At 39.1% G+C, this 27,622-nt stretch overlaps 1 long non-coding RNA gene across 5 annotated transcripts; it reads left to right on the forward strand.

The window, feature by feature from the left end:
- Nucleotides 1-28: 28 nt before the first annotated feature.
- Nucleotides 29-25,247, forward strand: LOC122436682. 5 transcript variants are annotated; one of them, XR_006268078.1, is made up of 4 exons: nucleotides 29-261; nucleotides 2,071-2,137; nucleotides 2,847-2,993; nucleotides 23,293-25,247. It is a non-coding gene; the product is annotated as an uncharacterized LOC122436682 (long non-coding RNA). The 5 variants fall into 5 exon arrangements; XR_006268079.1 differs by lacking the exon at nucleotides 23,293-25,247 and adding an exon at nucleotides 22,121-22,246; XR_006268076.1 differs by lacking the exon at nucleotides 23,293-25,247 and adding an exon at nucleotides 4,964-5,347.
- The last annotated feature ends 2,375 nt before the right edge of the window (nucleotides 25,248-27,622 follow it).

A 27,622-nucleotide genomic window follows, 5' to 3' on the forward strand; every position in this document is an offset into this window, starting at 1 on the left:
AGATAGTTGGATGGCATCACCAATTCAATGGACATGAGTTTGAGAAACTCCATGAGGTGGTGAAGGACAGGGAAGCCTGGCATGCTGCAGTTCATAGAGTTGCAAGTAGTCAGACACAGCTTAGCGACTGAAAACCAATGGTGACCTCCAAGAGGGCTCACACCAAGGGCACTTCCTAGGACTGCTGCTGCCAGCGCCCCCATCCCTGCAGCGAGCTACTGCTGACCTACGCCGCCGCAAGAGTTCATCGAACACTAGCTGGTAGGTCTGGTTCAGTCTCCTGTGGGGTCACTGCTCCTTTCCCCTCAGTCCTGGCACACACAAGATGTTGTTTGTGCCCTCCAAGTGTGAAGTCTGTATTTCTCCCAGTCCTATGGAAGTCCTGCAATCAAATCCTGTTGGCCTTCACAGACAGGATCCCTGGGAATTCCTAGTCCCTTTGCTGGGTCCCCAGGCTAGGACGCTCAGAACCATCACAAGAGTGGGAGAACTTCTTTGGTGTTAGTGTTCTCCAGTTTGTGGGTTGCCCACTAGGCGGGTATAGGATTTAACTTTATCGTGATTGTGCCCTCCCCCCACCATTTCCTTGTGGCCTCTCCTTTGTCTTTAGATGTGGGATATCTTTTTTTGGTGGGTTCCAGCATCCTCCTGTCCATGGTTGTTCAAAAGCTAGTTGGTGCTCTCACAGGAGATGGGCACATGTCCTTGTACCCTGCCATCTTGAACCAGTCAACCCTGAAGACAGGACTATAAGTGAGTGATTATAAATAGTGATCGCATAGAAAATAAAAAAAAGAAAGAAAATAAATAGTGATCACAGAAACTGATACATGATGGAGTTTAAGAAGTAGCCAAAAATGTCAAGAGTTGCAGAGAAGGGAATAAGAACTGAGAATAGATGGTGTTCATCTAGTGATATTTGTAGAAGCAGTTCATGAATAAAAACCTTGGGATTCTTTCATCTATTTTATGGGTCAAGTTTGTAACTGCAAATTTTAAGGTGAATAACGGATTCCTTTATCTATAGGTAATAAATTCAAGACGTGATGCAAATATGTTTTTTTTTTCAAATGATAACTTTTTGATTGTATGAGTTTAAAATCATTTGAAGCAGACAGAATTAGAAAGCCTTTCCTTGTGTAAATCCAATTGTTCATTCTTGCTTGCATGAATAAATAGTCAGTCAGTGAATGTTTATTGTGTATCTACCATATACTTTGCTAGGTATTTGGGACAATGGCAGTAGGTAAGAAAGACACCATCCCAGCCTTCATATTTAAAGCAATAATACCAAAGAAAGAAAAAAGCTGTACTTTGACACTTCTTGGTAATAAGGGGAAAAAAGGGAATCTAAAATAATACAGATATAATATAGTATACCTGTTTGAAGAATTTTTATGGAGTGATTAAAATTACTGTGTATGAAATAGCATTTTTCCTTTAATATTAAAGCAAAATATAGCATTATTGTTATTAGAATTATATGAAAATATATATGTAAATGGCTGAGTAGAAACACTGAAAACTAACATATTTGTGTTGAAATAGAGAAATTATCGGTGATTTTACTTTTGATTTTTCTTTAAAGTTTTTTAAAAATCTTTTTCTAGTTTTTAAATGTCTTATATTAGTAAGTAGTGAGAAGTTTCTGTTAATTTGTAAATGTATCCATTCTTCACATACACAACGGGGCTTGAAAAAGCAGTCCTTGGATTTTAAATCTTTTATCTAGAAAAGCTCTTAAACTGGTGATCCCCATGTGAAATCTAGCCCACAGATATTGTACCAATTATTTATTCCCACAATAAAATGTTGCCTAGCAAGTTACCCCAAAGATCAGTGGATTAAAATGATAACCAGTTATTATTTCTTAGGAGTCTCTATGTTAGTTGGGCAGTTGTTCTGGAATTGGCTGGGTTTATTCATTTTCCATCTGACTCTTTGCAACCCCATGGACTGATTATACCATCCTTGGAATTCTCCAGGCCAGAATACTAGAGTGGGTAGCCTTTTCCTTTTCCAGGGGATCTTCCCAACCCAGGGACTGAACCCAGGTCTCCCGCATTGCAGGCAGATTCTTTACCAGCTGAGCTACAAGGGAAACCCATGAATAGTGGAGGATCCTGCAAATCAACAGGTAAGTATGGGGTGATGATTAAAAGTGTTATAGAGGAGATAATCCTTGAAAAAGTTTTCAGGAAGAAAAGGAAGGGAATTTCATGCAGGGGAACACCAAAAGCTCAGTGATAGAGAACATCGTGGAATTCTTGGTGAACTGTGATACTTTGGTGGCGGGTATAAGGGAAAGGAACATGAAGGAGTAGCTTGAGAGAAAGTGCTTCAGGGAAATGTAGTATGTGAAGTTGTTCCACTTATTTAGAGTAAATAACAACTCTTGCCAGTTAAGTTGACTTTAGCAGAAGGATACTGGCATATCTCACAGAATGTTGGTAATTGCTGGATAATCAGGGAAACTCAGTAATAGGAATCCATAAACTGTCCTCCTCATGGGCTAAAAACAATTCCCCATCTCTTTGCATCTCAGTTCAAAATTCCAGTTGTCAAGGAGAACAAGTCTGTCCAGTTTGGGTCAGATATCTACACCTGCTTCACTCAGCCATGCAGTTTGGACTACAAGTCACATGTGTTGGATGGTGCTGCTCTTCCATCCCTGTGCTGGGGAGGGAGACCACTGCGAGCCCTGTGTTTGGCCTAAGAGGGAGCTATCCACTGTATTTTATTACTTAGTTGCCTTTCCCCACATGTATGATGACAAAAATGTCTTCAGCCTGCCTACTTGATCCAGTCATTCTATTACAACAGCCCCTGCTCTTGCCCTCTTTCAGGACCAAAGGAACATCCAGTCCAGCTGGTGGGAAGGACATCTTAGTGTTATTGTTCACTTAGTCCTGACCTCTGGATGTAAAGTGCCCATTCTTCTAGTTCTCATCTATCTGTGATTTCTCATGATCTTGCAATCTAAGGACTAAATGGTAAGTATAATCACTACCAGTACACTCTATAAATAATCTTGGGATTCAGGAGCCTCAATGGTTGCTATAGAAAGAAAGGAAAGAGAAGAAAACAGTGGCAGTTATTTTAAAAGAAGGAAAAAATGGGTACTTTTTCAGTCTTCAGACCTTCCAGCAATATATTCCTGCTACCGTTGAAGTTGTAACTGGTGTGTATGACAATCCATTACACACTTCCTTGTTTGCAGCTAATAACTGACTGAGAACATTGCCTACTAGGGTATTAAGCTGTCATTTGTAGGGGTCTAAGCCTTTGGTGATCTTCAGTGCCAACTGTGTTGAACTAAATAAGGCAATGTAGCAGATTAGAGAACAACTCTAAGGTGGAGTGACTGGAAACCAATGAATGTTTTTTCAATAAATGGTGTCTAGTTAATAATGAAACTGAAGCACAGAGTGTTTATTAACTCTTCAGCCTCAGAGTCAGGATTTAAAGTCAAGCTTTCCTCATGGTTATGTTATCCTGCTGCTGCACTGTTACTGTAGAGATTGCATGTGGGCACTGAGACTTCCATAGCTCGGATTAGGTCAGGTTTTAGTTCTTCAGCCTTAACTAGCCATTGTGACCAAGAGCAAGTTATTTAATTTTCTAAGTTTCAGTCTTTTCATTTATAAAATGACATACCTTTGTGCATGGCACAATACCTATCATTTGATAAGTAGATTTATTAAATGGTGGCTATTATTAATTCAATAAAAATCTACTGAGCATTCTATGGCAGGCACTGCGTGTACAGTGCTGCACAAGATGGACATAATTCCTGTGCTCATGGATATTCCAATTAATAGTATCTAAACCGAGCCATAAAATGAAAATAAAGATGTGTAGTCCACATGATTGCTCCCTTGCCCTGGATTACGAACATGGAGATTGACATGGGACCATAATGATGATTGTGAGCAGAAAAAGACTGATCAGGAAAGAAAATAAGCCTGGAACAATCAAGAGTAAAAGAATAAAAGAAGCAAGACAGGAATCTGACATGAAATCAAGAAAACTCCCAAGAGAAAGAATACTGCCTGGTTTTCTAGCTTGTAAATCAGGATTTTACAAGAAAAGTGGGCAGAATTGTCCAAGAGGTTCTTGTCATAGAACAGGAAATTGGAATAAGTGAAATGATTTTTGAGAAACTGTGGAGATGAAGTGATGGATATTCTCTATACACTGTAGAAAGCATTATTAAAGAGAAGGAAATGAGAAACATTAAAAAAAAAATCATCCTCTTGATTTGGAGAACAGCCATGCTTTGTAATATGAGCCAAGAGATAAAACTGAGTTTGTCTGTCAAGGCGGGTAGGGAGATAAGCCTTTTTTCAGGCTAAATTCCCTTGCCACCTGGGTTTGTTTTCTTAACTGTAAATGAGCACTGGGAAAAGAACAGGCTTTAGAGATTCTGCCCAAGCAATTTACGGAACATTTTCTTGGTAATAACTATTATAGCTCTTTTTTCAGTCAGGCTCACACACAGGATTGAATGTTGGTTTTTGATAGCAAGTATCTTTAACAATTATCAATGTACCAAAATAATTCTAAAAGTGCCTAAGGAATTACAAGGAGGAAGATAAGTGAATTACATATATTAATCCTTGGAATGACCTAACATAAAATTCTACAGATTTACCCTTATGGTTGTGGTTATGTAATTTGACCTAAATTATTGTCAGGGTTAAGGCCAGCGTTCATCACCATGAGACAGGAAATGGATTAACTGAAACAGGAAATGGATTAACTGACCAAATATAGTATTTTCAGAAGCACCTAATGGTAAGTGGCTTAATTTGTGGCGAAATTATAGGTAAAGTAGTTGAGAAAGTCATAGTTCCCAAGTAAATCCCAGTTTACGGTGTTCACCGTCAGAACGTTCATCTTTACTAGAACTAAAGATGATTGTTTTGATTAGAAACACGTATTTTTATGATTGTTTGTTTAGGTAACAAGGACGACTTAAGCACAAAGATAAGCCTATATTTTACACAGATGCGTTTCTATGTGTTTGCAACTTCAATTTAAAGGATAGTAAAGTTGGATTTCCCTGGTGGTCCAGTGGTTAAGAAGCCTCCTGCCAGTGCAGTGGACACGGGTTTGATCCCTGATCCAGGAAGATCCCACGTGCTGCACAGCAGCTAAGCCTATGCACCACAACTACTGAAGCACCCTAGAGCCCATGCTCAGCCCAGCTAGAGGAAGCCCGATCACAGCAACAGAGCCACAGCACAGCCAAAAACTAAATAAAAAAGCAAATTTTTTTAAAAAACAGGGCAAGGGTGCTCTCTCTTTTTTTAAAAAAATAAAAGAATAGCAAAATTAACATCAATTTCTGTTTGTAATTATGTTGATTGTGTTGGAAAACCATGAACCAATACATTTAACTTTATAAACTGGTTACAAAAAGTTACCCATGTATATGAAATTTGTTCAGCATTTCATAAATTCATAAATAATATTTAGCTTCTGCATAATGATAATACATACATTTATGCACATATACATAATACATTAAGATTACTGGCTTGTTGAGAAAAATATGATTATAAAATCATATATCATTTCAGCCCAGATACACAGCAATAAAAAATTTTAAATACCTAACAACACAAATCTATATGAGCAATAACATTGTTATAAAATACTTACAGCATTCTTGATTTTTTTTTTAAAGCCAACAATTCATTTAGTATCTTTCTGGCATTTGAACTGACATCTCTTCATCTTCCACATAGTTGCTAACCGAGAAGGAAAATGGTTGGATGTGTCAAACAGCTTTAAAGCTTCAGGTTACTATCAAAGTTATGGAGACCTAAGGAGAGAAATAATAACAGAGGCATTCCTAATCAGCAAGAAAAGTATAAATTAAACAATAAGTGAAGGAGCCACTGGCCAACTGTTAAGAGGAAAATATACCACAGTCAGTCAGTTTAGTCGCTCAGTCATGTCCAACTCTTTGCCACCCTATAGATTGCAGCATGCCAGGCTTCCCTGTCCATCACCAACTCCTGGAGCATAATCAAACTCATGTCCATCGAGTCAGTGATGCCATCCAGCCATCTCATCCTCTGTCGTGCCCTTCTCCTCCTGCCTTCAATCTTGCCCAGCATCAGGGTCTTTTCCAGTGAGTCAATTCTTCGCATCAGGTGGCCAGAGTATTGGAGTTTCAGCTTCAGCATCAGTCCTTTCAATGAATATTCAGAACTGATTTCCTTTAGGATTGACTGGTTTGATCTCCTTGCAGTCCAAGAGATTCTCAAGAGTCTTCTCCAACAACACACCTCAAAAGCATCAATTCTTCGGTGCTCAGCTTTCTTTATAGTCCAACTCTCACATCCCTACATGACTACTGGAAAAACCATACCTTTGACTAGATGGACATTTGTTGGCCAAGTAATGTCTCTGCTTTTTAGTATGCTGTCTAGGTGGGTCATAGGTTTTCTTCCAAGGAGCAAGCGTTGTTTAATTTCATGGCTGCAGTCATCATCTGCAGTGATTTTGGAGCCCAAAAAATTAAAGTCTGTCACTGTTTCCCCATCTATTTGCCATGAAGTGATAGGACTGGACACCATGATCTTAGTTTTCAGAATGTTGAGTTTTAAGCCAACATTTTCACTCTCCTCTTTCACTTTCATCAACAGGCTCTTTAGTTTTTCTTCTTTTTCTGCCATAAGGGTGGTGTAATCTACATATCTGAGGTTATTGATATTTCTCCCAGCAATCTTGAGTCCAGCTTGTGCTTCATCCAGCCCAGCATTTCTCATGATGCACTCTGCATATAAATTAAATAAGCAGGGTGACAATATACAGCCTTGATGTGCTCCTTTCCTGACTTGGAACCAGTCTGTTGTTCTATATCTGGTTCTAACTGTTGCTTCTTGACCTGCATACAGATTTCTCAAGAGGCAGGTCAGGTGGTCTGGTATTTCCATCTCTTGAAGAATTGTCCATAGTTTGTTGTGATCCACACAGTCAAAGGCTTTGGCATAGTCAATAAAGCAGATGTTTTTCTGGAACTCTTGCTTTTTTGATAATCCAGTGGATGTTAGCAATTTGATCTCTGGTTCCTCTGCCTTTTCTAAATCCAGCTTGAACATGTAGAAGTTCATGGTCATGTACTGTTAAAGCCTGGCTTGGAGAATTTTGAGCATTACTTTGCTAGCATGTGAGATAAGTGTAACTGTGCGGTAGTTTGAACATTCTTTGACATTGCCTTTCTTTGGGATTGGAATGAAAACTGACCATTTCCTGTCCTGTGGCCACTGCTGAGTTTTCCAAATTTGCTGGGATATTGAGTACAGCCCTTTCACAGCATCATCTTTTAGGATTTGAAATAGCTTAACTGGAATTTCATCACTTCCACTAGCTTTGTTCATAGTGATGCTTCCTAAGGCCCACTTGACTTCACATTCCAGGATGTCTGGCTCTAGGTGAGTGATCATACCATTGTAGTTATCTGGATCATGAAGATCTTTTCTTGTACAGTTCTTCTGTGTATTCTTGCCACCTCTTCTTAATATCTTCTGCTTCTGTTAGGTCCATACCATTTCTGTCCTTTATTGTGCCTGTCCTTGCATGAAATGTTCCCTTGGTATCTCTAATTTTCTTGAAGAGATCTCTAGTCCTTCCCATTCTATTGTTTTCCTCTATTTCTTTGCATTGATCATTGAGGAAGGTTTTCTTCTCTCTCCTTGCTATTTGGAACTCTGCATTCACATGGGAATATCTTTCCTTATCTCCTTTGCCTTTAGCTTCTCTTCTTTTCTCAGCTATTTGTAAGGCCTCCTCAGACAACCATTTTGCCTTTTTTCATTTTTCTTGTGGATGGTCTTGATCACTGCCTCCTTTACAATGTCATGAACCTCCATCCATAGTTCTTCAGGCACTCTGTCTATCAGATCTAATCCTCATTTGAATCTATTTGTCACTTCCACTGTATAATCACAAGGAATTTGATTTAGGTCATACCTGGGATAGTCTGTTGGTTTTCCCTACTTTCTTCAATTTAAGTCTGAATTTAGCAATAAGGAGTTCATGATCTGAGCCACAGTCAGCCCCTGGTCTTGTTTTTGCTGACTGTATAGAGCCTCTCCATCTTTGACTGCAAAGAATATAATCAATCTGATTTCAGTATTGACCGTCTGCTGATGTCCATATGTATACGCCATGGGCTAAATTAAATTCTTGGTGGATTAAAGATTTTAATATAAAAGTCAAATCATAAAATTACTAAAAAAATACTTATGAATAATCTTGGAAATGGGATTTATAACACATGAAATATAAAGCAAAGACTGATTTTTAAAATACATAAAAAAGTGTAAAGTGTTTCAGAGATCACCAACAAATTAAAGGCACATAACGAACTTTAAGGAAAAAAAATCAACAAAAAATTAAAGGGCTGACGCCAAACTAGAAGGGAGAAAAATGGATGAAGGGTAAGAAGTCTTACAAATCAGTAAGAAAAGGATAAATAGCCAAATAGAAAAATGGGCAAGTATGTCAGAAAAGCAGAAATAGATAGGGTCAATAGGGGACTCACCTGGTGGTCCAGTGGCCAAGACTCCTCGTTCCCAACGCAGAGGACTGAGGTTCCTCCCTGGCGAGGGAAGGCGATCTCACATCCTGCAGCTAGGAGGTCACATGTCACAACCAAGACCCAGCACAGCCAAATGGATAAGTGAAAAAAAACCAAGGGGGGGGTCAATAAAGATGAATTGTATTCATCTGTAATAAAATGCAAATGAAAGCAATATTAAATTGTCTTTTTTGCCTGTTGAATTGATAAGGATTATTTTAGAAGAGAACATCAGTGTTAGGGTACTAGAGCAGTTCTCAACTGCTCTTTGACAAAATGCCTGAAAAGCACATACCTTTTAACTAGAAATTCAACACTGATGTAACGATAAGAAAATGTATGCTAAGGAAATATATGTGTGTCACAAGATATTTTTGCAGTTTCCTTCCTTGCTCTCTCCTACCCTACCCCCTCCTCTCTCTCTTTCTATCCCCTTTTTCTTTTTTGTTTTATGCTTGGTATTGGTGAAAGTTTGAAAAAATTAAAATGTCCAACAAAAAGGGAGCTGGTTAAATAAACTATGGTAAATTTATTCAATAAAACATCTATATTATAAAAATGACACCATAGTAAAATATTTGAAAAATGTTCACAATAAAGTTTTTTTTAAAAATGTGATACAGAACAAAATGTATTGGGAAAGCATCTCCTCTCTCCCTCTCTATGTCTCTCTCTCTCTTTCTCTCTCTCTTGGTCTCTCCCTCACCACCAACACAACACCAACATATAATACAATTACTGGAAAGGTATTGGAAAAATATAATAAACTGTGGGGAAGAGGGATTACTGGATTGTTAAATATTTTTCCGTTGCCTGTCATTATTTTTAAAGTTAGCTACAATCAACAGGAGTTTTGGGGGGTTTTTTTGATAAATGAAAACATTTTAAAATGAAATATATAATGTTACTTAGTGGTTGCCTTTTCAAAATAGGTAAAAATCATCAGTTAGCCATTTGATTAAGAATGTTTTCATTCCAACAGTTTGATAATCATGATGCAAAACTGAGGGAAAAAATTTTTTGAATCTTAAAATATTATAGAATTGGTAGATCATTTTTCATTTCATAAAGTATCATAATCACTAGTTTTTATTGTTCCTATGGCAATGTTTTATACACAAGAATGGTGGAAGTTAGGAATTTGTGCCCTGAAAAATGTATTAAAATATAAAATCTAAAGTAAATAATAACTTCCTCCTTTGAATATAACAAAGATATGGGAAGAGGTAGTAGCCAAGAAGGCTCTGGGTTACCATGGGGATGATTACGTTCTCCAAGGTACGTATCACCCCACTCCAGCTTCTTGGTCAATGACTCACTAGCTCACAGGGGAGTCAACAAATACCGAAGTACATACCTACTACTTGTAAAAAGTGATTTTCATTACCCAGAGAAGTGCTGTAAGATACTATTTAAACAAATAAGGAAAACCAATATAAATTACTATTTTAAATTTTTCTAATTAGTGAGTGTTTAAGATGCATGAGAGGACAAATTCTTAACTCAGGTCATTCCAAAACTATTATGTAACATTAAAAATTGATATGGATACTAATAAAAATCATTAAAGCAAAACTATGAAACACTTCTATTAATACTTCAATTGTTTCTTTAAAAACAGCATTTCCTAAAATAACCTCCAAGGCAGTCCTGTAATTTGTTAATTTTAAGGATTTGTGTTAAACTTTGGGGCCAGTCAAATTTGGGGGCCAGTTAAGGGAGCTAACAATCTAATTGAGGAGTCCAGATAGCCATCCATCAATTCATTCATTTATTCAATAACATATATTGAGAACCTACTATGTGCCAATAATGCAGGGCTGTAAGCATTAAAAAATACCTAAAACATACCTCTACCCTCAAAAGCTCACATTTAGAAGGAGAGATGAATATCAGTCTCAGTGACTGCCATACCCACTGTTCTTTCTAGCAGAACTCTGACCTTGGCCGCTGGTGAATGAGAAGCCCTAGGTGGCCATATTCTGCATCAAGGGACCGACTCATGTACCCTTTTCACCTGCTTTCTCTGTCATGACAAAGAAAAAAGCTTTGGTTCAAAAAGTTTCAGCCAGAGAGAGACAGGGTGCAGTCAGATTCTCTCTTTAAGAGTTCCAATAACAGATACAGACAGCTAGTTAGTGAGTAGAAACTGAAAGTGATCCTGAAAAGATTCTTAGAGAATCTAATAGTTTACTGCAGACCTAAAGTCTTACCAATAACACCATCAATTAACATATTTTGTATGTTATATGTACCATATACTGTATTCTTAAGTTAGGTAAAAGAAAATGCATTAATAAATTCATAAGGAAGAGAAAATACATTTACAGTATTATACTGTATTTATCAATAGAGTAAAATTATGTTGTGTGTCTACAAAATGAACTGTCTGCCAGTACCTACAACAATATTATCTTATATGGTACAAAACACTGTAAATGTTAAATGTATTCCTAACATTAGATATCAAAAATGAAAAGATAATGTGAAAAGAAACTCACTTCTATTTACAGGTGTAATAATACATGTATTGATAATGAAGAATCAGCAATATAGCTTTCTTGTTCAGTTCAGTTGCCCAGTCATGTCCAACTGTTTGCGACCCTGTGGACTGCAGCACGCCAGGCCTCCCTGTCTATCACCAAATCCCAGAGTTTACACAAACTTATGTCCATTGAGTCGGGGATGCCATCCAACCATTTCATCCTCTGTCATCCCCTTCTCCTTTCGTCTTCAATCTTTCCCAGCATCAGGGTCTTTTCAAATGAGTCAGTTCTTCCAATCAGGTGGCCAAAGTATTGGAGTTTGAGCTTCAGCATCAGTTCTTCCAGTGAATATTCAGGACTGATTTCCTTTAGGATTGATGGGGTTGATCTTCTTGCTGTCTGAGGGATTCTCAAGGGTCTTCTCCAGCACCACAGTTCAAAAGCATCAGTTCTTTGGCACTCAGCCTTCTTTATGGTCCAAGTCTCACATCCATACATGACCACTGGAAAAACCATAGCTTTGACTAAACAGACCTTTATACACAGTTCATCTGTGAGTTTTTCAAGTTGTCAAAAATCTCCCAAAAATGTTCCAAAATATTTATTGAAAAAATTCCCATGGAAGTGGATAAACTCAAGGGTCAACTTAATGGACTTCAGTTCAGTTGCTCAGTCGTGTCCAACTCTGGGACACCATGGACTGCAGCATGCCAGGCCTCCCTGTCCATCACCAACTCCCAGAGTTTACTCAAACTAATGTCCATTGAGTTTGTGATGCCATCCAAACATCTCATCCTCTGTTGCCCCCTTCTCTTCCTGCCTTCAATCTTTCCCAGCATCAGGGTCTTTTCAAATTAATTGGTTCTTCGCTTCAGGTGGTCAAAGAATTGGAGTTTCAGCTTTGGCATCAGTCCTCCCAATGAATATTCAGGACTGATTTCCTTTAGGATGGACTGGCTGGATCTCCCTGCTGTCTAAGGGACTCTCAGGAGTCTTCTCCAATACCACAGTTTAAAAGCATCAGTTCTTCGGCACTCAGCTTTCTTTATAGTCCAACTCTCACATCCCTACATGACTACTGGAAAAACCATACCTTTGACTAGTCGGACATTTGTTGGCAAAGTAATGTCTCTGCTTTTTAATATATTGTCTAGGTGGGTCATAACTTTTCTTCCAAGGAGCAAGTGTCATTTAATTTCATGGCTGCAGTCATCATCTGCAGTGATTCTGGAGCCGCAAAAAATAAAGTCTCTCACTGTTTCCACTGTTTCCCCATCTATTTGCCATGAAGTGATAGGGCCAGATGCCATGATCTTAGTTTTCTGAATGTTGAGCTTTAAGCCAACTTTTTCACTCTCCTCTTTCACTTTCATCAAGAGGCTCTTTAGTTTTTCTTCGCTTTCTGCCATAAAGGTGGTGTCATCTGTATATCTGAGGTTATTAATATTTTTCCCGGAAATCTTGATTCCAGCTTGTGCTTCATCCAGCCCAGTGTTTCTCATGATGTACTCTGCATTTAAGTTAAATGAACAGGGTGACAATATACAGCCTTGACGTACTCCTTTCCTGATTTGGAACCAGTCTGTTGTTCTATATCTGGTTCTAACTGTTGCTTCTTGACCTGCATACAGATTTCTCAAGAGGCAGGTCAGGTGGTCTGGTATTTCCATCTCTTGAAGAATTTTCCACAGTTTGTTGTGATCCACACAGTCAAAGGCTTTGGCATAGTCAATAAAGCAGATGTTTTTCTGGAACTCTCTTGCTTTTTCAATGATCCAACAGATGTTGGCAATTTGATCTCTGGTTCCTCTGCCTTTTCTAAATCCAGCTTGAACATGTAGAAGTTCATGGTCATGTACTGTTAAAGCCTGGCTTGGAGAATTTTGAGCATTACTTTGCTAGCATGTGAGATAAGTGCAACTGTGCAGTAGTTTGAACATTCTCTTTGTTATACATCATGTAATTCCAAGCACTCAAACTTTGTTTATGCTGTTCACTTTCCCTAAACAGAACTTTCCTTTCAACTGTGGTTAAATTCAACTCTCTGACTACTGTATGCTTGCATCCCCAGCTGAATACACAGCACGCCAACTGGTCCCACTTTAATAAACATCTTAGTGCTGCCCACAGTCACACGACATTCCCTTAATCCATTCAGTCTCCTACAACTAACTGCTTCTCCTCTCCTCAAAACTCCAACATCTCCCCATCCTCCTTCTCAATAGATGATCTTGCTTCCTATTTCACTGTAAAAGGAAAAGCCTTTTACAGAAGAAAACTGATACAAAAAGGAGAACTCACAATGTTCTGTTGGGGTCCTTCACTCATTTTCCCTCCACTTAGACTCTTAACCATACTCCTGATCATTTTGGCCTTAATCTGTTGGGCCATAATGTCATTCTGATAAAGAAATAGAGAAGAAAAGTAATGAAGAATAATGAAAATCATTATCTACATGTTGTGTTTGTAGTTTATTTTGAATATTGAAATATGTGATGTAACTCTCATGCTTCTAGGAGATTTTTCTAATAGTGTTTTCAGGCCACAAGGCAGATAGTGCTTTCATCTGAAGTATGGCAGAATTATCACCCTCATCCTCCTCAATCCAGACAACCTCAGAAGGTAAACTCAAATGTCATCCTAGGACTACCAGATAGCCTCTTTTCTACTGTAAAACACTGAATTTTTTCATTTGGACAGTGGCTTTCAGACTTTTTGTTGTTGTTTACATCCTACAATAAGAAACATATTTTACATGGCCATAGTACCCACACATAAACACAGTCACATATATGACTAAGACCAAACTTTCATCAGATAGCACTTATCTTTACAATAATCTTTACTAATCTTTTCAATGCAATGCACTCTTATGTTTTCTAATCTACTTTTCAAATGCTCATTGTAATATAATAGATAGATTCATTACTCAGTGAGTCAAAACCCATGGTTTGGAAAATAATTCATTAAGGGATACTTAGGTTAATAGGCAAAATCTTTAAGATTTAGTGAAAAAGTATATGAACATTAATTTAGAACTCACTCAACCATCACCACCTTCAAGGGAGTGGCCACATAATTAGCTGGTTTGCTAAGAATCAATTCAGTTCAATTCAGTCGCTCAGTCATGTCCCACTCTTTGCAACCCCATGAATCACAGCAGGCCAGGCCTCCCTGTCCATCACCAACTCCCGGAGGTTACTCAAACTCATGTCCATCAAGTCGGTGATGCCTTCCAACCACCTCGTCTTCTGTTGTCCCCTTTTCCTCCTGCCCCCAATCCCTCCCAGCATCAGGGTCTTTTCCAATGAGTCAACTCTTCGCATAAGGTGGCCAAAGCATTGGAGTTTCAGCTTCAGCATCAGTCCTTCCAATGAACAGCCAGGACTGATCTCCTTTAGGATGGACTGGTTGGATCTCCTTGCAGTCCAAGGGACTCTCAAGAGTCTTCTCCAAGACCACAGTTCGAAAGCATCAATTTTTCAGTGCTCAGCTTTCTTCACAGTCCAACTCTCACATCCATACATGACCACTGGAAAAACCATAGCCTTGACTAGATGGACGTTTGTTGGCAAAGTAATGTCTCTGCTTTTTAATATGCTGTCTAGGTTGGTCATAACTATCCTTCCAAGGAGTAAGCGTCTTAATTTCATGGCTGCAGTCACCATCTGCAGTGATTTTGGAGCCCAAAAAAATAAAGTCAACCACTGTTTCCCCATCTATTTGCCATGAAGTGACGAGACCAGATGCCATGATCTTAGTTTTCTGAATGTTAAGCTTTAAGCCAACTTTTTCACTCTCCTCTTTCACTTTCATCAAGAGGCTTTTTAGTTCTTCTTCACTTTCTGCCATAAGGGTGGTGTCATCTGCATATCTGAGGTTATTGATATTTCTCCAGGCAATCTTGATTCCAGCTTGTGCTTCTTCCAGCCCAGCGTTTCTCATGATGTACTCTGCATGTAATTTAAATAAGCAGGGTGACAACATACAGCCTTGATGTACTCCTTTTCCTGTTTGGAACCAGTCTGTTGTTCCATGTCCAGTTCTAACTGTTGCTTCCTGACCTGCATATAGGTTTCTCAAGAGGCAGGTCAGGTGGTCTGGTATTCCCATCTCTTTCAGAATTTTCCACAGTTTATTGGACCAGTGGAGAAATAACTCCAGAAAGAATGAAGGGATGGAGCCAAAGCAAAAACAATACCCAGTTGTGGATGTGATTGAAGCAAGGTCCGATGCTGTAAAGAGCAATATTGCATAGGAACCTGGAATGTTAGGTCCATGAATCAAGGCAAATTGGAAGTGGTCAAACAGGAGATGGCAAGAGTGAACGTCAACATTCTAGGAATCAGCAAACTAAAAAGGACTAGAATGGGTGAATTTAACTCAGATGACCATTATATCTACTACTGTGGGCAGGAATCTCTCAGAAGAAATGGAGTAGCCATCATGGTCAACAAAAGAGTCTGAAATGCAGTACTTGGATGCAATCTCAAAAATGACAGAATGATCTCTGATCATTTCCAAGGCAAACCATTCAATATCATGGTAATCCAAGCCTATGCCCCAACCAGTGATGCTGAAGAAGCTGAAGTTGAATGGTTCTATGAAGACCTACAAGACCTTTTAGAACTAACACCCAAAAAAGATGTCCTTTTCATTATAGGGGACTGGAATGCAAAAATAGGAAGTCAAGAAACACCTGGAGTAACAGGCAAATTTGGCCTTGGAGTACGGAATGAAGCAGGGCAAAGGCTAATAGAGTTTTTCCAAGAGAACACACTGGTCATTGCTAAGAATAAATGACTCATTTTACTTGTTGTCTATGTTGTAAAAAGCAAAGCTGATTTCAGAACAAATAAGGTAAAATCAATTCAGGAAAGGGAAACAGCTCCTTCTTATTTTTCTTTTTTGTTCTCCATTAGCATAAACACCACTATTCAAGTAGCCTCTGCATTACTAAAAATAAAGCCCTGGATTGGGGTACGGGACTAGACAGATTAGGTGACTTCTAAATTACTGTCTAATCCTAAAATTTTATTCCTTCAACAAGTATTCACTAATTGCATGGTATGGATGCCAGGCACTATACCAGGAGACAAGGGCCCAGCAATAAACAAGACACACAATGCTGATACTGTGGAGATGCTAGCATTTCTTAAGCTAAAGAGACAGATAATAAATAGAGAGGACACAGCTAAGTTCTGAAGGAAATAAGAAAGATAAATGATAGAGATTAATAGAAATGACCTACTATTCTTATCTGGGGCTTCCCAGGTGGCTCAGTGGTAAAGAATCTGCCTGCCAATGCAGAAGATGCAGGAGATACAGGTTCAATCCCTGGGTTGGGAAGACCCTTTGGAGGAGGAAATGGCAATCTGCTCCAGTATTCTTGCCTGGGAAATCCCAGGGACAGAGGAGTCTGGCAGGCTACAGTCTATGGGCTTGCAAAGAGCCGGACATGACTGAGTGAATAAACAACAACTATTCTTCCCTATTATTATTAATTATACTACTGCTTCCCTGGGGGCTCAGCAGTCAAGAATCTTCCTGCAACGCAGGAGCTACAGAAGACTTGGATTTGATTCCTGGGTCAGGAAGATCCCCTGGAGGAGGGCATGGCTTACCCACTCCAGTATTCTTGCCTGGAGAATCCCATGGACAGAGGAGCCTGGCAGGCTATAGTCCATAGGGTCTCAAAGAGTCAGACATGACTGAAGCGACTTAACACACACACACCATTACTGCAGAAGTAACAGCAATCTGATAATTACCTTTATCATGGTCAGGGAAGGCCCCTCCGGGAAGGTGACATTTAATCTGAAACCTGAAGAATGAGGAGGAGCCAGTTGTGGACTGGACCAGAAGAACAGCCTTTCTAGGCAATGGAATAGCAAGTACAAAGGCCCTAATACTGGAAAGAGCTTGTTAGGTCCTAGCAACTGACAGAGGGCTGACATGACTGAGCCAAGTGAGCAGGCAGAGAGTGCATGAAATGAGTTTGGAGAAGTGAGAAGATAAGGGCCTTGAAGGGAAGCATATGGAGTTCAGATTCTATTCTATGTTAATGGGCAGCCATCAAAAGGACTTCAGCAAAGAAGTGACATGATATGATTTTAAAAGAACACTGGATATGGTGTGGAGAATGTGTTCGAAGTAGGGAAATTGTTTTAGGAATCCAGGCAAGAGATGACAGGGCTTGATTATGGTGGTGGTGAACTCTAAAGTCCTGTTTTGCTTGCAGTTAATAGACAATATGACAGTAGTTCTGCTTATTTGAAAGTGTTGCTTATTTTGCCTCCAAAGCAGATATTTCTCCATCTTTGCTGAAGAGCTTAAATCCAAGTGCTCTAAACTTCTATGTGTGTATCTGTATGTGTGTGAGTGTGCACTCACACATGCATGCTCAGGGGTGGGGTGGGGCTGGGCAGTGGTGGCTATTTTTAATGTCCCAGAGCTGCTTTGTAACCATGGATGTGTAGGAGTTGGGTGGAGGGTGGAAGGACAGGAGTGAGTTGAGACTACTGGAAAGCAGACATGGATGCCAAGTTGCATGCAGAATAAGGCAGATGCATGTACTATGGCTCCCTTGGAATTCCATCAAGCTCAGGAAGTGTTAAAGATGCTGTATATACAAGGCCCACCTTGGTCAAATAGGGGTGAGAAAGATGTATAATCATCAAATTCACTTGGAAAAGTCTAAGATATCAGAGTAAGAGAATATTATTTACATGACAGTCTCAAATCCTCAAAACCTCCTAGAGAAAACGACATAAGAATTTGATGGTTAGTCCCCTAGAATACAATGATTATATTTCCTAAACCCAACAAGAGACTTTTTCTAACAATTCTGGCGGTGGTGGGGGAAGGATGCGCCTGCTTGAGAAGGGAGGAAACTCATTTTAAGGTAGCAGAAAACCAAGAGAGGCAACCTTCTGTCTCTGAGGAATTGTTTATTATGACAGATTAATGCTTGTCTGTCCCAGTCAATGAAGAAATTGTTTTAAATTCTTAACAAAAAGAACAGTGAAGCTGAAAAAAAAAAAAACAAACAGCAACAACTGACTCTTGGAGGCTTAAACTGTGTTAGCCCATTAGCCCAAGGGCTGGTTTACAACTAAGAGATCTGTATTGTTCACCAGAAGGGCAGGCTTGGGAATCCCTACCTGCTCTTCCATCAATTTTGAGCAGAGCCCCAGCAGGAGTAGGGAAAGACCGCTGCAGAGTCCTGGCTGGAGTTCTGGCAGGAGGCTGATTTTGAGCAGGAAGAAAAAAGCTCCTAAAGCCTGAGAGACCACGCGGGGCCCATGAAAATGAGAAAAACTTAAGAAGTTGAATGTCCTTATAAGGAAGCCAGAGTGGGAACTTAGAGCAAAATACCACTAATTTTGTCCTCCTGAGAAAATGAAGATTACAATTGGTGGGTTGGAATAAGTACTGCTGAATCCTAAAGCAAGCTGTGGAATCTTCTTTGGAAATTCACAAGAATAAATTAAACCACTACATAGTCTAGGAATAGATTATATCCACATCTGCTTGGAGGTGAGAAAATAGATCAGGGAAATTCCTAGCACCCCAACAAATGTTCAGAACAAAAGAGAACAATCACAGACACACATTCAGAGTGATATTGTATTCTTTACTCCTATACATGTGGTTGACCCAGTGTGGACTACTCAAAAAGTAGGCTCCCTAATCAAGACTCCATATCAGGCACAGGCTAAAAGAGGTTGAACAATGTCTAACTTAGAACCCTTTGCTCCATAGACATATATATAGTAGAGGCTTATTCTTAAAAGCCCTTGTTTGGGCCAGGTATGAGGGCCCTATAGAAGTGTATCTGGCTGCTGATCAGTTATGGTTGTGTGTTCATGTCCAATCTGGTTCTTTAGTCACACTTGTAAACAGCATATGTTGTTGTTTAGTTGCTAAGAGTCCGACTCTTTGTGACCCTGTGGATTGTAGCCTGCCAAGCTCCTCTGTCCATGGGATTTCCCAGGCAAAAATATTGGAGAGGGTTGCCATTTCCTTCTCCAGGAGATCTTCCTGACCCAGGGATCAAACCCACGTCTCCTGCATTGGTAGGTAGATTCTTTATCACTGAGCCACCAGGGAAGCCTAAACAGCATACAGGTTTTTGCAAAAAGGCAAGTCAAAAGCTTGCATGAAGCTCTTAACGTGTGATATTACACAGAAACATATTTGACTTTCTGAAATGTCTCAGAAATGAATCACACATGTTGCTTTCTGCTTTCAGAATAGATTAGAACTGGTTGAGCATGTCCAGCCCGTTGATCTGTTTTTCAAAATCTGTGTACATAAGGGCATTTCTCTAAGGAAAAATAATTAACAGTGCTTTCATCTGTTAGAAATGTTCTTTGTTTAATTACTCTTTTATCACCTTCATAAATTCACATTCAGTTCACAGCAACATCCTGGAGGGGTGGTATATGTGAGCCAATAAAAATGAATAATGAAAAAAATGTTATGAGTCATTTTAAGAAAACATAGACAAAAAAAGTTGATTAAGAAAATAAATTTTGCAGCCCAAACATACCTTGAATAGAACTTTTTGTTCAAATGTAAAACATGACAAACACATATAAGAAAAAAATGCCTATGTAATTCTTGCAAAAGATATAGATCATTGATTGGAAAGAGAGAAAGAAGCATGGATATTAAGGTACGAATTTAATTCTTGTGAAACACCTAGACTCTAATGATGGGAAGCAGAGATAGTTGTGTGGATGTGGGCACATGCAAGGATTCACTTAAGGTTATAATGAAAGGCCATAAGGAAAGAAAGCATTGATGTCCATACTTCACTTAGTCTGGTCCTGTGCTGTCAGAGCCAGATACAGCAGATCCTTTAAAGAGAGGGAGGACAACAAAAACAAAACACAACAAATGAATCAAAGGAAATTAATTCTAGGCCAGAATTTTAAATGATGTGAGATTAGTGTTTTTGAAAGCCCATGGTATCTAAAAGGATAAAAAATCAAATTTCTTTTTAGGAAACAGAGGTCAAAACAATAATACTCAGCTATTGATCTTTTTCTTAGAAAAAAACACACAATTTGAGCAGTGAGAGGAGAATCTAGAATGGTTAATTACCTTTCTGAAATTCCTGCCCAACCTATTTCTATAAGCCAAACACTTTATGTCCCATATCACATAGAAAAGAGGATTTCCCTTCTCCCATCTTCTCTCAACCTACTTGCAGAATAAAGAAATAGCCATTTTAAATGAAAATTTATTGTGTACCTATTTAGTGGCCTATCTTGTTCTAAGTACTAGAAAACAGCTGTAAATAAGACAGACAGTAATAATGCCCCCAAGGAGTTTATGTTCTGGTGAAGGAGAGCAAGCAATAAACATATTAAAAAATAAACAAATAAGCACTTCAGGTACTGACACATACTATGAAGGAGCTGTAATAGGATACAGATGAAGGTGACTAAGGAGATGTAGTACTTTGGCTACAGTGGTCAAGGATGGCCTCTCTGAGAAAGTGACATTTGAGTCATTTTTTTTTTTTAACCATCTAAATGATAAAAAAAAGGAAGCACATGAAGATCTAGAGGATCTCTCCAAGCCGAATAAGTGACAGGTGGGATGGCTTGAGGCAGGAACAAGCTTCCATTATTCATGGGACAGAAAGATCACAGTGGTTAGAACTCAATGAACAAGGGGAAGAGTGGAGGGAGATGAGAACAAAAGGCAGATGGAGCAAGATTTGGAGGGCCTCACAGACCCTGATGAAAAGTTTGTAGGTTGTTCTGATTGCAGTAGGAAGTCTTTAGAAAATTATATCCTTTGATTTGTACTTTGCTGAGATTACTCTGGCTGTTATATGAATAGAAGAAGAGCAATGAGGGGCAGGAGTGCAACAAGAAGACCAAAGGAAGTTGATGATGGCATTGACATAGATAAGAAGTGTAGAGAAGGAGAGAAGTGGTTGGGTTCAGGATGTTTTGGAAATTGGAGCCAATGTTGATGAATGTGAAGTAGAAATTTATTGATGAGCTGAAAGTGCTGTGTGAGGAAAAGGAAAGAGCCAATAGGGCTCCTAGGCATGTGTCTTGAGTAATTTAGTGTATATGTTTATTACTTACTAGGATGGGTAGGCTGGAAATCAGACTTTGTTTTGGCCATGTTACATTTGAGATGCTTATTAGACATCTTAGTGGATATGTTCAGTAGTGGGTTGGATATACAAGTCTGGAAGTCAGGTGAGAATTTGGAGGTTAGATATAAGAACTTGAAAGTCATCAGCATATGAAGGTCTTTGAAGCAATAGGACTTGATGGGATCATCTAAGGAGATAGTACATAGAGATCTAAGAACAGAACTCTGGATACTCCAACATTTAGAAGTCCAGGACAGGTGGTCTCCCTTCACGTCCAAGGCAATTTTTTTATACCTTCTCTGATTTGACCCAACCTATCCTTTCTGTAGCAAAAGATTTAAAATGGCTGTAAATTCTCTGATGTTCCTCTCACCAGGAGGTGGAGTCTTAAGTACCTTCCCCTTGAATCTGGGCTGTCACTAAAGTCAGTGACTTATTTGACCAACAGAAGTCATCAGAAGAGACATTCTGGGACCTAAGACTAGGTCTTGCAACTTCTTTCCAGGATATTTGGAATATTCTCTTTGGAAGACTGAGCCATGATGTAAGAAGGACTATCATCCTGAGACTGGCCTGGGAAAGGCCACCCGTAGAAGCTCTGGTTGCATTTTCAGCTCAGCCCAACCTTATAGTCACACTTTCAAGGCATCAGAAGTATGGGTGGAGCAATCTTGTACTTTCCAGACTAACCCATCCATCCACCGATTGGTCTGGCAAGTGACCTCATATCATATCACATGGGGCAGAAGAATCACCCAGCTTAACTCTGCCCAAATTGCTGATGTTAAAATCATGAGCTACAATAAAAAGAGTTGCTAAGTTTGGGATAATTTGTTATGCAGCAGTAGAAAAGTGTAACACCTTCCTTCTTCCTCTGTGTCCTTTTTTGTAATCAATTCTCATCACTTTCAGATCATCCTATCTTCTCTCAGGGCTGGATGAAGCATAAGGTGGAATCAAGATTGCTGGGAGAAATAACAATAACCTCAGATATGCAGATGACACCACCCTTATGGCAGAAAGCGAAGAGGAACTGAAGAGCCTCTTGATGAAAGTGAAAAAGGAGAGAGAAAAAGCTGGCTTAAAACTCAACATTCAAATAAGCAAGATCATGGCATCCAGTCCCATCACTTCATAGCAAATAGATGGGGAAACAATGGAAACAGTGACAGACTTTATTTTCTTGGGCTTCAAAATCACTGCAGATGGTGATTTCAGCCATGAAATCAAAAGATGCTTGCTCCTTGGAAGAAAGGCTATGACCAACCTAGACAGCATATTAAAAAGCAGAGACATTATTTTGCCAACAAAGGTACACATAGTCAGAGCTATGGTTTTTCCAGTACTCATGTATGGATGTGAGAGTTGGATCATAGAGAAAGCTGATTGCTGAAGAATTGATGCTTTCCAACTGTGACGTTGGAGAAGTCGCTTCAGAGTCCCTTGGACAGCAAGGAGATCAAACTAGTCAGTCCTAAAGGAAATCAGTCCTGAATATTCATTGAAAGGACTGATGCTAAAGCTGAAGCTCCAATACTTTGTCCACCTGATGCAAAGAACTGACTCACTAGAAAAGACCCTGATGCTGGGAAAGATTGAAGGAGGAAGGAGAAGGGGATGACAGAGGACTAGATGGTTGGATGGCATCACCAACTCGATGGAGATGAGTTTGACCAAGCTCTGGGAGTTGGTGACGGACAGGGAAGCCTGGCATGCTACAGTCTATGGGGTCACAAAGAATCGGACACAACTGAGCAACTGAACTGAACTGAACTAACTTTCTCTCACACACATTATTTTGTTAAAACTTTCTCTTCCTTACTGATTCATTTTTTCTACCTATAAGTATGCTCAGTGTTTCCCACTGTGGTAAAAATCTCTAACTTTCAGCACCCATTCATCAACATACTGCAAAATCTGGCTTTTGCATTCAGCATACCCCTGAATAAGATCAATGAAATTGATCTCATTGAATTCAACCAAATCAACTCCTAATTGACAAAGTCATTGTATGAATGTATTTTTCTTACCTCAAATTGAACTACTATATCTAGTTTTCAATCTCTCATTATGATTTTTTTAAGGATGAGAACCACTGATGTGGCTGGGCTGAAATAAGGTGAGAATCAGAACTAGTCTGTACAGCCAACAACTTCAGGATGTTAAAGGCATGAGTTTCTTCTGCTGAAATATGAGAGGCACCTCAAAACCAGGAAATCTCCTGGAGACAAAGTGGATCCAGAAACAATGAACCAGGTAGAACAGAGTTGGGTAAGTGAAAGGAAAATACCAACAATGAGAAATTATTTGATTTATAACCTTTGGTTCAGCATTTAGAACTTTGGTTCAGCATCCTGGACAATGAGCAGGATCAAACTCTTCAGAGGAGAGCAGTAGATCGTTAAAAAGGAGGGTGGAGAATAAGGAACAAAAAGTCCTTAAGCAGATTCTTAAACGTTACAGTGCTTATCGATCAATTGGGGAAGTCTCACTTAAGATGCAGATTCCCCTCCCTTGCCCAAGAGATTCTGGTTTTGGACCCAAAATTTCCCTTTCAAATAAGCATCCAATGTCATTCTGATATAGGTGGGCTTCAGGCCAGATTTTAAGAAATACCACCAAAAGCAAGAGGAAATGTCTTGGCTTGGGTGTTCCAGGATGAAGCCATTTGGTTATTCTTTACATAGTTAACTCATTAATTTCTCATGATTACATAATCAATACTTGGTTCAGCTGGGACACTGGGACACTTGAGTGGAGTTTCTCTCTCTATCCATGTAGTTTCAGGACCTCTTTCCCTCTACATGGATTCTTTTTGATTTTATAGTGGAGTATAGTTGATTAACAATTATGTGTTAGTTATATGCGTACAGCAAAGTGATTCAGTTATACCTGTACAAGTATCCACTCTTTTGCAAATTCTTTTCCCATTTAGGTTATTGCAGAACATTGAGCCAAGTGCCCTGTGCTATATACTAGGTTTTTGTTGGTTGTCTATCTAAAATATGGCTATATGGCCTCTTTACATGGCTTCTTTCCACATGGTCTCTACAGCAGAATAGCCAGACTTCTTAACAGGGTGATTCAAGATTCCCAATAGCACAAAATGAAAGGCCCTCAACCTCCTCAAAGTTGAGGCCTGGGGCTGCCTGACATGGTATCAGTTTTGCTACATGCTGTTGGTTGAAGCAAGTCACAGGCTTAGTTCAGATCTAAGGGATAGGGACTATACAGGTGTGTGAACACTGAAAGATGCCATTCACTAACAAGCTGTAATGTAACAGATTACAGGGAAAATAAAGGAAGAAAAAAAACAAGACAAAGTTAGGGATGTTGGGAGCAGGAATGCGTAAGGTTAGGAAAAAATATGCACACCACAAAGCATGTTCACTTTTTATAGGTGAACTGCAAGTTGGGCTGTGAGTTTCCCAGCAGCCAAGACCAGTTATGATTAAATGAGTTAATATAAAGAATGATACTGTATTACTATTAATATAATAAATCAAAATAATAATTATTATTGCAGTAGTCTAAGTGATAATGGAGATAGAAATAATACACATGGGAATAGGAGGCCTAAAAAATTGAGACAGATTTGGCGTCTAATCAGATGTGAAAAGAGAGAGAGAGAATTATCATCAATTTTATTAGGTATAGAATGGCACTAGAATTATGTAGAAGGCTGTCTTTTTATTTTTTACAGATATATACTGAAATATTAAGGATTTGCCATCATGATATCTATAGTTTACTTAAAATGTTTTAGCAAAAAATATAGAACAAACAAATATGGAAAAATATTAATAATGGTTAAATCCAAATGACTGATAAGTGTTGGTTTATTATACTGTCTTCTCTGCTTTTCTAATGTTTGGAAGGCTTACTCGTAAAAACTAAAACAAACAAATAAACATCAAATGTATGAATTGTCTTCTATATTCTAGGCTCTGTCTTATGGGCTTGTGAACATCAGCAAATAGAACAGACCAAAATCACTGCCCTTAAGGAGCTTACACTGTAGCAGAAGGAGACAGAAAATGAATAATAAACAAAATAAATAAGAGATGCAAAGTACCATGGAAAGGAAGAACAGGCTTAGGAAGATGGGGAGTGCAAAGATGGGGAGCAAGTACAGTTTGAAACATGGTGGCCAAGGTCAGCATTATGGAAAAGAGACAACTGAAAAAAGACTTGAGGGATGGGAGGGAGTTGTTCTATGTATATCTGAAAAGAGCATTTGAGACCAAGAAAACACGTGCAATTGTACCTGACATGTTCACTTTCTAAGAACAGCAAGAAGCCCAGTGAGACTGAAGTAGAGTGAGCCAGCAAGGGAGCAGGAGAGAAAATCAGGGAAGTGGGCCAGTGAGAAGAATTTAGCTTTTATTGTGAATGAAACAGAGAGTTGCCAGAATTCTCAATCAGAGAAATGACTGAGCTGAATTCTATTTTTAAAGGTCACTGTAGCTGCTGTGAGAAGGGACAGTAGGGAGAGTGAGGATGAAATCAAGGACACAAGTTCAGTGACAGCTGTGGAAATCCAAGGTCTTCTGAGTCAGCATTGTGAAACTAAATACGAAACTAAATACGAAAACTGTAAATGTCCTCAGAGAAAATGGGAAAAACTAAGTGCCTTGGCATAGTTAAATCTTTCTTAGGCAGGACATGTAAGCAACTAATCCTAAATCAAAAATCTGATGTATTACTTTATCAAAATTCAAGATTTTAGTTCATTAAAATATATCATGAAGAAAGTAAAAAGGGAAGCTATAAACCAGGAGAAAATATTCATAATACATATATCTTGGGCCTCCCTAGTGGCTCGGGCAGTAAAGCATCTGCTTGCAACACAAGAGACCTGGGTTCGATCCCTGGGTTGGGAAGATGCCCTGGAGAAGGGAATGGCAACCCACTCCAGTATTCTTGCCTAGAGAATTCCATGGACAGAGGAGCCTGGAGAGCAACAGGTCATGGGGTCACAAAGAGTCAGACAGGACACAGCAGCTAACACTTTCACTTTCACATATATCTTAAAAAGGAGTGATATTCAGAATCCCACAATTCAACAATAATAAGTAAAACAAAACTATAAATATAGGCAAAAATTTAAACCATTATTTCATAAAGAAGATATTCAAATGGCTATCTACTCTGAAAATGCGCTTGCTCAATATCATTTGTCATCAGAAAAATTAAAGTTAAAACCACAGTGAGATACCACTAAACACCCACCAGAATGACTAACACAAAAAGACTGGCTCCACCACTGTCTCTGAAAGTTGTCCAACCCTTCAGCACAGTAGTTCACAGGGAGTCTGAGGAGACAAGCTGGTGGAGCAGGAGGGAGGCCTGACCTGCTCCATTAATATGTTGTGGTGAGAATGTGGAACAGCTGGAACTAGAGTACCATGCTGCTGGGAGTGTTGAAGTGGTTCAACTGCTTTGGAAAACTGTTTGGCAGGTTTTTTTAATAGAGTTAAACATACACCTACCTTATGACCCAGTAATTCCATTTCCAGACACCCCAAGGAAAAGCACGTTATCAAAAAGGCAAATGTTAAGAGTAGATTCATTAAAATAGCCCAAAACAACCTACTCCATCAACAGAATGAGGAAACAACTGCAGTATTTTCACACGAAAGAACAAATACTTATACATGCAACAACATGGATGGGTCAAAAACCAGGTGAGTAAACTTCCTGGCCCAGTGGTTAAGAGTCCACCTGCCGATATAGCGGACACTGGTTCAGTCTCTGGTCCGAGAAGACTCTGTATGTCATAGGGCAACTAGGCCCATGTACCACAACTACTGCAAGAAGATCAAACCAGTTCAATCCTAAAGGAAATCAGTCCTGAATATTCATTGGAAGGACTGATGCTGAAGCTTTTGAGTTTGCTCCAATACTTTGGCCACCTGGTACAAAGAACTGACTCACTGGAAAAGACCCTGATGTTGGAAAAGATTGAAGGCAGGAGATGAAGGGGATGACAGAGGAGAAGATGGTTGGATGGCATCATCAACTCAATGGACATGAGTTTGAGCAAGCTCTGGGAGTTGGTGATGGGCAGGGAAGCCTGGTGTGCTACAGTCCATGGGGTCACAAAGAGTAGGACATGACTGAGTGACTGAACTGAACTGAACCACAACTACTGAAGCCTGAATTCCCATAGTGTTTCAGTCTTATTAGACCCTGGCTAAAAAGATTAAGGATTGAGGGAGATAATTAGTAGGTTAAAGAAGAGAATTCTGTATATAAGATAATCTAGTGCCCTCCTACAGGAAAAATAAAATGAAAAAAAAACTTGATATGTGTTTCAGCTGATCCAAAGTATGTTTGTTTATTTGTTGTATCTTTGATAAGCAGGAAAAATATTTCTTTATACAGAAGAGACACAGAGTAATTCTTCCTTCC

This window comes from Cervus canadensis, chromosome 2 (genome assembly GCF_019320065.1).
Source record: "Cervus canadensis isolate Bull #8, Minnesota chromosome 2, ASM1932006v1, whole genome shotgun sequence".
NCBI classification, from domain to species: Eukaryota; Metazoa; Chordata; class Mammalia; order Artiodactyla; family Cervidae; genus Cervus; species Cervus canadensis.